At 34.5% G+C, this 12,939-nt stretch overlaps 1 protein-coding gene across 1 annotated transcript in view; it reads left to right on the forward strand.

Annotated features, from left to right (window-relative positions):
- Window positions 1–309: 309 nt before the first annotated feature.
- The window catches only part of LOC140754828 (uncharacterized), a 712,244-nt gene continuing 699,614 nt past the window's right edge, over window positions 310–12,939 (forward strand). The window contains exon 1 of the mRNA XM_073089941.1: window positions 310–622. The gene's annotated coding sequence lies outside the window, so the exon portion shown is untranslated. The remainder of the gene's footprint in view (window positions 623–12,939) is intronic.

The raw sequence follows: 12,939 nt of genomic DNA on the forward strand, positions 1-12,939 counted from the left end.
AATATTGGCGGTATTAAATTTGTTATGTTAATTCTACTAAATTGGTAAGTAAAATTTTATATGGCAATACTACACAGAACAGGGTTGCTACATATAAATAAAATATAACAATAACAAATATGTTATACTTCTTATATATAACCATTCCTATATTGTACATACGTAAAAAGCTTTTAAAAATGAACATTGTTATACAATAGTATATTTTTTGTCTTTTTGTGATATTATTGAAATAATACATTTTGAAAATACGGCGGCATTGTTTCTGAGGCTCCCTCTAGTGACGATAACTTCAAATCCCGCGTTGGCGGAAGATGGCCGTCGCGTGCCGATTGTTGCTCCGATTGTTTACGACGATTTTATAAGTTTTTAACTAATAAATAGTTTCGTATGACTAAAAACTCAGTCCGAAAGTTAGTGATACAAGTGTCCTAGTAGTGTTTAGTGAGTTTTTTCAGTGTTTTAACAAGTTTTTCACTCAAAAAGTGCGGCAACTACAGTGTGAGTAAAGCTACTAGTTTTGGAAGTGTAGCTTTATATTGGAATGTTGTGATAAAATTCAAGTGGATTGTGTCTTGTGAGAGATATATCGAGTTGGACGGCTTAAACACGTCGTTAAAAGGTGGGTTTAATATTGTTTTCATCGAGTTTATACGTTAAACTTGTTGAAAGTTCAAGTTTGTTTACTTCGTAACTTATTCGCGCATGTTCAGTACAGTCGGTTATAAACTTTTAGAAGTACTTCGAAGCTGCGACTTTATTTCAAGTTGTTTGTACTTTACTAATTAAATTTACTGAGTTGGAGGTAGTTAATAAGTAATTTGAAGACTTCGTTTGTGATTAATTATTATAATAACTTGTTATATCTTTATATTTTTGAATTACGAACGTAGACTTTTATTACTTCCTACGTTTATACAAACGCATTCTTTTTTTAAATAGGCTCAGTTCGTAGTATTCGTATCTTGACAATTAATCAAATTTCGAACAGAGACAGATAATGTATAAATTCCTGGTTCAACTTTTTTCACGGTCAACGAACCTCGGTCGTGATCGGACCACAGCCTGTACAAGTGTACAGCCTCCGACTTTCATTATAGATTGACCTATGCTTCGTGGATGTGCTTTGAGATTCCATTTTTAAATTAAAATTGGAATAATTTTTACTTTTCTTACGCAATAAGATTCCTTATGCCTCAGTGTTTTCGTATTATTTTACGCAAGAATTTTAAAAGTTGTATTGTTCGTTACAATAATTTTAGTGTTTTCTTTTTTATATGCTGTAGTATGAATCAAATAAGATTTTCACCTACCAACATATGTAAATGTCTTATAGGTATCTAAGAATGAGTAAATATACAATTTTTACGGTAGTTCTAAGTGAATGACGGGTTTTTAAAGAATTGAACTATAGATTTTGATGTTTTTAAAACTTCTACTATAACTAAAATATGGTAGATAGTGAATTATTTACTTTCTAAAGAAATATGATTATTACGATTTCGCTTACGCCGTAGCCCGCGTGAATTCCTATTTCCCGTTCTTTTTTATAATTTATTACTACCCCAAAACATTTTTATGAAACAAAATAGTCGCATCAAAATCTGTTTAGCCTATTCGAATGTAGGCTTATATACATCTAATGTTAAAAGGGACTGCCTCTAAATATACAATTGTCCAATTTTCCGCGAGTCGCATAAAAATCGGTTCCTCCAGTTTCAATATTAGCCTATAATGGCTCTTAGTATACCTTAGTCTTAGATATATGCTAATATAATTTCAAATATATTTAAAGACAAATTTGTTATCAAAATATAATATATTTTTGGATGTAAATTAATTCTGTTACATTTAATGAATATTGAGATTTAAAAGGTTTCTGTACTCATTTGAAATATTTGCAAGTGAAAACAGGTGTTCATTCTTGCGAATTTGCTAATGTTGAATAAGTATTTAGTTAGTTGCATTTACAAGTATAATTAGTTAAAATTTTATGTAGTCTTATTTGACTTTTAGTTGCTTACTTAGTATTCAAAAATAGATTACTATTAAACTTCAATGTTTTGCTTAGTAATGTTTTTTTTAATTTAATCTTGTCACAATGTTAGTTACTGTACTCCTCCGAAACTGCTTTACCTATTTTCACCAAATTTTATATGCATATTCAGTAAGTCTGAGAATCCGCTACTATCTATTTTTCATACCCCTAAGTGATAAGGGTTGTTCACCCTTAACATTTTTTTATTTATATGGCAACATAACGTTTGCCGGGTCAGCTAGTTATTTATATAATACTATTTTTGTCTGTTCAAAAATAAAATGGTCTTACAACTCAAACAGGTCATTGATTCATGTTTCAATTAAAACCAATTTGTTTTTTATTATGTCTGTCATTGATATTTATGTTCGACTAGTAATGTATGTTGAATGTTATGTATTGTTCAATTGATCAGTCATTCTCAATAACTAACTTCTATGACAAAGGATCAGTTTGGATATCTCTTGGTTTTGTTAATGTAGAATTTAAAATCAACATCAACCCATTAATGTTCCAATGCTGGGCACGGGTCTCCTTTCCTCTTTGAAAACTTGTTTTAGAGAATTTAAATACAAGGTAATTCTATAACTCAACTAAGTGGTGAATTGGATTTCTTTATGATATGGTAAGTAAGTTGGATGTCATTCGTCATCATCATCATCATCATCAACCCATTACTGTCCCACTGCTGGGCACGGGTCTCCTCTCAGAATGAGAAGGATTAGGCCATAGTCCACCACGCTGGCCAAGTGCGTATTGGTAGACTTCACATACCTTTGAAAAATCCCTCAGGTATGCAGGTTTCTTCACGATGTTTTCCTTCACCGTTTAAGCAAGTGATAATTAATTTATAATACGCACATAATTTTGAAAAATCAGAGGTGCGTGCCTGGGATTTGAACCTCGGACCCCTCGATCGAGAGGCCGCGTTTCTTAACCACTAGGCTATCGCTGTTGGATGTCATTATAAGGTTTATATTATGGTATGGTATTTATGCTATGGAACACAGTTGTCCTGAAGGTATGTGGCTACTGCTGTCTATGCACATCTGTAATCAACCCCGGATAAGATTTGATTCCTGTAGTTGAACACAGATGCATTGTCACTCCTGAGGACTATGTTGGAACGCTAAAGATAAGTATATCTCCCTTACTACATCCTTTATACTGATTTGACAACTGATACGTGTTTTAAAACATATAAACTCCCAATTTACAAATTTATTTCCTCCAATTTTTTTTTTAATTAATTTAAATTAATTTATTTTTAAATAGTTTTTTTCTTGTCCTTTTGTTGTATTCCAAATAACTAAGGATAATTCGTAATTTTTTTATTGTAAACTATTGTATTGTAAATCTTATGTGGTATGGAGTAACACGAACCATCATTACATGTGATATTTGCAAAATGTACTTTTTTATTAAGTTTAGTCAAGGTTCTAAAGTTTTTTGCTAGATAACATTCATTAAGTTTTTATACCAAAATCTGGTTAATGTCAGGTCGATAACTTTTTGACTATATATGCCCGCTTGATTTACGATATATTTATGCAAATTATGTGTATGACTTATGTGTGGAACCATAAATAAATAATGATGTAAGAATATTATATATTTTTTAATTATTTTATTGAAGCATCTGCGCGCGATATCAATATAACCACCTATTTTCTACAATAGAAATAAAATATATAAATTTTAGATATCTTTTGGTCGACCAAAATTCCTAGTACCTAGTACATTGCATTGCATTATAATCTTATTAGTACATAGATCTTGAGTATAATAAAGCTAACCACCCTTGGTATATAACCCCTTATAATGTCACTGATCAGTTACCCCTATCGGTACATAGTGTTCAAAACAATGTGTAATAATTGCATGAAACCTGCATTCAAAATTATATGACGCGATCAATAACAAGGGCGCCCCGCATAAGTAAGACTGCATTATTATTATAAAACCGCATACCCACTGTACTGCACCATATTTCATAAATAATTGACCGCTTCGCCACGATTGGTTAATTTTTATGCGGAGAACTCGAACAATAATAATTGTTTTGTATCAGCAAGCGCTTGCAGCGTTGAATTTTAAGTCGCTCGTTAAACTCGTATCGCTTAATAGAGCACTTTGTGCGACTGGTACGGTTTTTATGGCGATTTTCACTTGAATAATCCGATATGTATCAGCTTGTCATCGTCGCTAGTTTTGTCCGTATTTAAATGAGGTGTGCGGATAGAATGAATAATACGTGAGTTACGCGAAGTGTTACCATTGGTTTTGATTCGAACAGGACATCGATTTTGAAAATAGAAAAGTTGATACAGGCACAAAATTTTTTTTTTGTTTATTTGTGACATTATGGTTTCCACATTGGTCTGATATGAGGAGGTATGATTAGGGATGATCTTCCGATAGAAAAACATGTGACTAATTTATTTTATTAATTTTGTAGTTATGCTTGTTTGTATTCTTATCGATGTGTATATCCATAACGCAGAAAATTATTTGTAGCGTGGGAGTAATAGTGTACGTAATTTACTATTTTATTTTTGCACCCTAATACGACCCTACTTTTACCCTCCGGTGATGACCGTTGCGCCCATGCGCGCTCAAACAAGACGAATCTATTCCACAGTATATTCGTACTGAAGTAAACATCGGAGCCCAAACGTAGTGTCGTAGTAGTAATTAATTAATATTAAACAATCTGACTGTTTAAAAAACTTATCGGAAATGGGTTTCCAATTCTTGCCTAGATACTCGACTTTAAAAGTAATAATAATTATTTAAAAAAAAACCTGCTTCTTATAACTACTAGGTAACTGGAAAGCAAAGTAATGTAGCCTATGTCAATCCCAAAATTAAGACGAATCCAACGAAACCTCATAATATTTTAAAATCCGCCAAGCCGTTAAGCTAAAATGTGCAAAAGAAATATATATACCCTCGAAAACCTTTATTAACCTTTATTATACCTTTGCAAAAAAACGGACCAGTCCCGACATAAACATAATTCATGGTCACTTCAGTTATGCGTCGTGTTCGCAATTCGCAATGTTAAAAATTGGACGTGTACATGATAGTAACAATGATTAGCTGTTTTAGATCCGTCTTAATTGAAGTGTGGGACAGAATTAGAATATAACTTGACACTAATATATTTCGAGTGAATATTTTGAGTTATTTTTAAGTGTAACAAACTAGACGTTATTATTTCTATTCTGTTTATAAATACAAAACCGAGATACTTTGATATCCTTTTTCGAGAGATCAAGGATCTAAAACTCAGGCTAGAATTATAGATTTTTTTGTAGTTGTATCCCGAGAAGTAGTAGTAGAGTGAGCGGTTCACAGTTCTATCTAACACGAGTTCTGTTACTGAAGTCTTCTAATATGTTCCTTGGTAAGCTCACCGGCTTAATAAGTAGACAAACGCTTAAAACCTGCATTTAATCATTTTTTTTTTATAATATAGGAGTAGCAGACGAGCATGCAGTCCACCTGATGGTAAGTGGCTACTGCCGCCCATGGACATCTGTAATCAACTCCAGATAGGATTAGATATTCCTACCTGAGGTTGGCCACAGATGCGCCTCTACCCCTGAGGACAAAGCTGGAACACCTCGGAAAAGTCTGTCTCCCTTACCACACCCTTCAAACCGGAACACAGCAGCGCCTAACACTACTGTTATTAGGTAGAAATAGGTGTGGCGGTGGTGCCGCCGGAGTCGAGCCACAAAGGGTTCTACCACCTTATAAATTGATTGTGGACGACGGCTGATTAGGCTCTGAAGCGACCGTCTCCGTTCTCAGGACTGGCAAAGCATCTGTAATAGACTTCCAATCAGGTCCTATATTGTTAACATTACATAACGTGTCCTTCTATTTAAGTTCCCAGAATTTAGTTAATGATTTTGCAAACCCAAACTTGATTGATTAGATAAAAAAACGTAAGTATAGGACTGCATTGTCTTATTATCCTTACTATGCTTACTAATATTATAAATCCGAAAGTAACTCTGTCTGTCTGTCTGTCTGGTTGTCTCTTCTTCCCGCCCAAACCACTGAACCGATTTTAATGAAATTTTGTACAAAGATAGTCTGAGACCCGAAAAAGGATATAGGATAGTTTTTATCCCGGAAATCCCACTGGAACTAGGGATGGAGATCTAAGATCGATTAATCGGAGAATCGATCTTTTGGACCAAAAAAACAATTATTTTAATCGATATTAGTAAGGATTGAATCGTGAACTATACATTTGATCAAGTGATGATTTTAGCAAAGTTGAAGGTGCGAATTTTCAGTTTTATGTATGTTAGTATGTTATATTATTTTCTTTTAAACGCGGGCGAAGCTGCGGGCAAAAATATTGGAAGACTAGCTTCCAATATTTTTTAGGAAGATGAGAAGAGGTGTTAAAGTACAATTTTAGTAATGTTCAGCACTTAAAAAAATTAACACAACACCTAGTTTGCGTACCAACAGTCCAGTCTTAAATCACTCCTTTACGAGTCAGTTCAATTTAATTAGAGGCACGTGGGAACGACCCTCCCACTCGCCAGTTTCAGGCGCTAACTAATTGTTTAATTGCCGACTAATCACGATTCGTAACGCGAGCCGTGATAGTTGAACTTCCTTGACGAAAAAACTTTGGGTGTTGGGCACTTGTGGTTGTTACAGAGATGAGCGACACGAGAGTATCGCTTGAGGCTGCAAAGATGTCTACAATCATAGTCTTTCACTAGATGTTCTCCTCTATATTCTCCCCTTTTTTTCTCCTTTTCTTCTATTCTTAAGTACTCTAGCTGCTGATATATTTAAAATATGACTCTTGTTACATCATACTCATGTACGGAGTGTACATGGATCTCTTTTATATAATATTACTTTCTTGCAATAAGTAAATGGTTGCCTGGAAGAGATCGCTATTTAGTGATAAGGCCGCCAGTTGTACCTTTGATTATTGTAAAAGATTTTGTATTTGTTACTATCAATTCGGTGTACAATGAAGAGTTTTGTATTGTATTCTCTCCCACCTCTCCTTTCTAACCAAACTGGATACCTCACGCCCACGAATTATAGTGAAGCTTGTCACTTATATTATTGATCAACGCAATAAGCAAATTTTCTTTTTAATATAACATTTTTTTATATCATAATTAATTGTAAAAGTGAGTGGGCATCCCGATGAAGGATTCCAACAATATGAAGTAATTTAATTTAACATAGTATCACAAACACTAGAATTTTCAAAAGTTGTCTAATATATATGTTAGTCCTAACCACACAGTGAGTGACACAGTTCACAAAACCTCACACCGTGAGTGAGTGAGTGAGTTCACAAAACCTCTGACCGAACAAAAATCTAAATTTAGTTAGATGTACGCTTGGTCGGGATCGAAGATCCAGATATTCTTCACGTTACACCCGTATACAGATGAGTCGATTCATTTTTAATCAATTTGGTATTTTCTATTAATAAATGCTGTCTAGACACATAGCTCCAAGCTATCTTAGCTTTTTCGTGTACGTAACTTTTCGTGAGTATGATACACACAAACATCCGGACCCTGAAATCTAAATTCGTTTAGATGCTTGTCTGGGAATCGACACCCGGAACCCCCTACGCGCGCACCACGTTCCATCACGCGATTCATTATTGATCCCTATCGGTAGCTCTTAAATCGCCAGTAGTAAGACAGGAGTCCAAAAAAACTCAGATGTAGCACTATGGTCTACAAAAAGCAGCCTTGCCAGAGATATGTCATTGTTCTTTAATAGACGTTCCTTTGGTTTATGATTTTGGGTTTTTTCAGATGTTAGATAATAGTTGTAGATAAAAGAATGCGCTACTCAGAACGTAATTGCGTTTAATGTATCTGTTATAAAATTTGTTATTATATATTGTTTATTTATCAACTATTCGTAGGCAACTTAAGATTAACTTGTGTCACAATGTTAGTTACCGTACTTCTCCGAAACGGCTTTACTGATTTTCACCAAATTTTATATGCATATTCAGTAGGTCTGTGAATCGGCTACTATCTATTTTTCATACCTCTAAGTGATAAGGGTTGTTCACCATTAACATTTTTTTATTTATATGGCAACACAACGTTTGCCGAGTCAGCTAGTATTATCTAAAGATCTTACTGTCCTTATATAATATGAATACCTACAGTGATAGAATTGAAACTAAATGTCTCGAACAGTAGTTATAATTTTGTAAGTAATTTTAAGCGAACGTTGTCTAAAAGTTCTCAAAAAGTGTAATTTGCACTTTTCATGCATGGAGGACTATGGCTTAAAACCCTTGTTCAAAAGGGGACTCGTGCTTAGCAGTTCGACAGTAAGAAGGGCATTTTACGAGCGTGTCTTAAGGCTTGATGTGTTTAATGTAAGTTTTTTTTAGTGACAACAACGAATACAGTAATATTTCAAAAAATAAAAAATAAGCCTTTGTTTTCTTTTTTTTTGGCGCCTTATATGCGATTTATTTACGCAGTCAAGTAAAATATTCATTTTTTATGCATGAAGTCCAGTAGGTCCTAAGTCGCCACTGCATCCCACGGACATCTGTAATCAAACGGGTAGAATCAAAACGGCAGGTACTTTTGGACTAATATACTTATGACGTCACAAACCCATAACCTCGCGAAATATAACCTAACGACATTAATAGGGTAATCTATACCCATTCCAGGATTTAACGTTCAGTTTTATGTATTCCATTTCTCTAATTGGAAAAGGTGTAGTAAAAATATCATTCATTACGGTCGCAAGTTTGAGAACCGCATAAATGTTTTCACATTAATTCTGTTTACAGGTAAATTGAATTGTTATTATGTCTGTAAAGCTTTGGCTCGTATATTTACTCTTACTGGCACCTATGTAGTAAATTCTGTGTTGGGCATATACTTCGGAAAATGGGTATGGTAGCAGAGGTGCATGCAGTCCATCTGATGGTAAGTGGCTATTGCCACCCATGGACGCCTGTAATCAACCCCTGCTAAGATAAAATTCATAGGTCGGCCACAGTTGCGCCGCTGACCTTAAGGACTAAGCTAGAATGCCTCGGAAAAGTACCACGTAATCTCCCTTACTACACCATTCAAACCAGAATACAGCAGCGCTTAACACTGCTGTTATTAGGTAGAAATAGATATGGCGGAGGTGTCGCCGGAATCGAACCACAAAGGGATCAAAAATATGTTTAGATTCTATCATTTCTCTATTCTAAATAATTTATAAGCCCGTGGAGTGTTTGAATACACTCCTCTATACAGATAAACAGAGCTCTAAATATTTAGACAAGGCACTAACTGTAGTTGATGGAAGTTAGTCGGAAATGAAAGAAATAAATGTGAGACGTCGACAGTTATTAGATCCTGACTCGAGACTGAGTCACAACGAACAGATGTTCGCGGGTCTGATATCTACTCAAACCTTAGACTAAAAAATTAGATGACGCCTTGAAGTATTTTTTATTGTGCCACTTGCATTTTTACATTATAACTAATAACTAAATAATAAATGAAAAGCAGCAAACGAACATGAAGTCCAACTGTTAAGTGACGTCAAACTATCCATATTTCTAATCAATCCTCGATAGGATTGGGGTGGCATCTGAAGTCAGCCGTACGTGCATTGCTACATCTGAAAAAATCTGAATACTGAACTACGAAGAGCTCTATATTTTAAGGATTATAAATTCGTTACCAAAATTTGATATAATTGATCTGACGACTCATTAGAAATTCTTATGTGTAATAAATAATCAATATTATTAGCAGTTACACATTTGAGACAATTTGGTTTTCTTCAACGTTTTGGTCGAGATCCGATGTCTTTTATTTTTTTGTCTGAAATTGAAACTACCAACTTGTGACATGCATTACAATGGCAGCTAATATAATTCTGTATCTTTGGCTGAGTTTCAGCTTGGTAGGTTGAGCTTTAGTTTAGTTTAATTTGAGTTAGTCTTCCACCTATTACTGTCCCACTGCTGGGTATGAGTCTCCTTTCAAACTGATAAGGGATAAGGTCTTAGACGTATTGGCTTTTGGTAGACATTATTTACCTTTAATAACTTAAAAGGACTCTTACGTCCAATGTCTGATATAAAAGAGCTCTAAGTAAAACTCTCCATCGAGGAGTCCGAGGTTCAAAGTTATGTGCGTATTAAAAATTAATTATCACTTGCTTAAACGGTGAAGGAATACATCGTGAGTAAAACTTCTATATAACCCGAGACATCCTTAAAAAAAGTTTTCAGAGGTATGTGAAGTCTACCAACATGAACTTGGCCAGCGCGGTGCACTATGGCCTAATCCTTCTCATTCTGAGAGGAGACCCGTACCCAGCAGTGGGACAGTCGGTTGACGACGAATAAGTTTAACGGCCACAGTTCAACCGATCTACGTCAACACAACGATTCCTCTGTAAATGTTTGACAGGCCTAATCCGGATCTAATAAGTGTCGGATCGTGTACCAAAAACAAGCGGACACGAAACAGATGTTGCCTCCCCCGGTATCAACTTAAATTAGGCCAGAAACAGATGGTGCTACTGTCGTGTTTGGAAAGTTACACCGATGTCTTCTTTATATGATTTGTTGACGCTTGTGTGAAAGAGCTGTGTGTTATAATTTCCTCATATATGATGATGATTATGTCACTTCATGTACGTCAGTCGGATGTATGTACTCTTCCAAAAAATATATATTTTTTTAAATTGCTTTAAATGTCCTCAAGAGATTATAAAATATAATAGAATACTTTTTATTGCACACTTATATTTAAATTTAAACACTAACTAATAAACACATTTTAGAGCAGTACGCAATAGATGGTTTTATCGTCCCGAGTTTTGTGCAGAAGGGGTGGTGTGGCCTGGGCCCCCGATCTTGAGGTGCCCCCCCAAACAATTGCTAAAAAGAGGTCGTCAGAACCAAACAATCTGTGAAATGTGTATAAATCAGCACAAAAGGGTCTGCGGAATTATACGTATTTGTTGGCGAAGAAGTCTATGACACATTTCTAATTTTTTAAAATCAAATCAACTTTTTGAACTGGGGGCCTCAATTCAACTTTCCACCGGCCTCCGACGACCTTAGCCCGTCACTGCTTACCGCTAAGCAGCGATCCCTTTCAGACAACACGTATTTGGAAAATAAAAGGGTAACAAGCAATGAAATATCAATAAATGTTCAAGAAAGTTTATATAAATGTTAAATAATATTATCATTCATATTATAGGTCGTAACTGACTGGTTAAATTAATAATGCTTGAATTAAAGGATAAAATTCTTTAAATTTTGTACATCTGTCTATTCACAACAGAGTATCCATTCATGGCATGACAACTCCGTATACATGCAGTTCAACTTTTAGACAAACTATTTTGAAGCGCGTCAGTACTGCACTTAACCGCAAGCCTGCAAGACACGTTTGTTGAACGGTAAGAGAGCCAAATACGACAAATTTGTATTTGTATAATAGAAAGTTGCAAACGTTTAATTAAGTTGCGAAAATTTTCAAATGATTCATTACATTGAAATAAATTGTACACAATTCGGTAGTTAACAATTGTTAACTATTCAAATTAATGAATAAAGATGAACTTTATTTATCTATGAGTCAAACTGGGTTACGCTTTATACTACTTTGCTAAAGAATATCGGGCTAAAAGTTGTTAAACATTTTTATGTAGGAATGTAACATTGTGTATAAATTTGAAGTCTATCTATAGAATACTATTGGGTTTTGCTGACACAAACATATAGAAGTTAAATTTATGAATAAAAAAAAAATACGTGTGGCACTCGGAGACTGCCGCGGTAAAGCTATTGCATAGCATTTTTTATGCTATGAAAACGCTCAGAAGGAATTCCAGAAATACAATATATTCTTCCATAATCATCAACATTTACATTAATACATCTTTATCCACTATTTTATCATATCTCCATTATATAAGACATTGCAAATATCAGCTGACATTTCATAACTCCAAGCAAGACTGAACATTCTAAAATATAAAATAGAAAAGTATTCAATAAGTGACGTAAAGTATTAACAACCAGCAATATAAATGGATCAATGCGATGTGCCTGTGACATTTGGCCGAATGTTACAGGTACGAGTACATCGCATTTTTCATTAATAAATGCACTTTGTTTATTCATATTTAAAACACTTTGTACACAAATTATTTGTACCATAAATCATAATGGCGTTTTGATTTTGTGCTGTCAAGTCTGTCAGTTGTAATTGTACGTTTAAAAATAACAAACACTCTTTTACGTTATTTTATCAATCCAGAATTCAACATAGCTTATGTTGATAAAACATATTATTTTGATAATATGGTAATATAATTTTGAATTTTATAATGGGAATATAAAATATACTTCACGCAATTTTAAGATTTCTGCACGGATTATAAAAAAATGTGTATTACTGCCATCTGTGTTCAAGTTGACGAATTAAGGTTATCAAATAAAATAATAAGGAATGTAAAATAATACTTTATTCAATTATATCCATATTTTTCTATTGACAGTCAACAACTCGGTTGCCTGGAGACTTGATATCCAACAGTCCTCCACTGCTATTTTCACTTACACCACCAGGGGCGCCGGCAGCATTTGGTCAAGGTGACGGTGCACCAGTATGCCATTTTCAGTTCTGACTTCATAATGGAGTCTACCTAATCTTCGGATGACGACTCCGAACTCCCATTTAACTCTTGGGTTGGTGTAACTGCGGACTTGTACCTTATCACCTTGTCCGAACTCCTGCGTTGGCGGTGCATTGTAATGTAATCTGGATAGTGGGGCGGATTTCTTAAATAAGGCATGCATATAGGTTCTTACCTCTCTGCCGAACATT

Source organism: Epargyreus clarus, unplaced genomic scaffold (assembly GCF_041222505.1).
Source record: "Epargyreus clarus isolate Ecla_fem2 unplaced genomic scaffold, WU_Ecla_fem_2.2 ptg000031l, whole genome shotgun sequence".
In the NCBI taxonomy this organism is placed as follows: domain Eukaryota; kingdom Metazoa; phylum Arthropoda; class Insecta; order Lepidoptera; family Hesperiidae; genus Epargyreus; species Epargyreus clarus.